Below are 645 nucleotides of genomic sequence, written 5' to 3'. Positions count from 1 at the left end.
TAGCAGCCAAATGTTTCCCATTTAAGAATATTTGGGTGTGCGATATATGTTCCTATTGCACCACCTAATCGCACCAAAATGGGATCCCAAAGAAAATTGGGGATATATGTTGGATATGATTCTCCCTCTATAGTGAGGTATCTTGAGATACAAACTGGTGATGTGTTTAAAGCCCGGTTTGCGGATTGTCATTTTGATGAATCAAAATTTCCAACATTAGGGGGAGAGAATAAGCTTTCTAAAAAGGAACTTAATTGGAATGCATCATCGTTGATGCATTTAGATCCTCAATTAGGGCAATGTGAACTAAAAGTTCAAAAGATTATACATTTGCAAAGAGTAGCAAATGAATTGCCTGATGCATTTTCCGATACAAAGAGGATAACCAAATCTTACATACCAGCGGAAAATGTCTCAATTCGAATTGACGTCCCAATAGGACAAGTAGCCACTGAAGCAAATTCACGCCAGAAGCGTGGCAGGGCGGAAAATGCCCCAATTCGAATTGATGTCCCAATAGGACAAATAGCCACGGAAGCAAATACACGCCAGAAGCGTGGCAAACCTGTCGGTTCCAAAGATAAAAATCCTCGAAAGAGAAAAGAGGTAAATACGATTCCTGTTGAAAAAGACATAGTAAAGACA

This window comes from Arachis duranensis, chromosome 8 (assembly GCF_000817695.3).
Source record: "Arachis duranensis cultivar V14167 chromosome 8, aradu.V14167.gnm2.J7QH, whole genome shotgun sequence".
Lineage (NCBI taxonomy): Eukaryota > Viridiplantae > Streptophyta > Magnoliopsida > Fabales > Fabaceae > Arachis > Arachis duranensis.
This window is presented reverse-complemented; position numbering follows the sequence as displayed.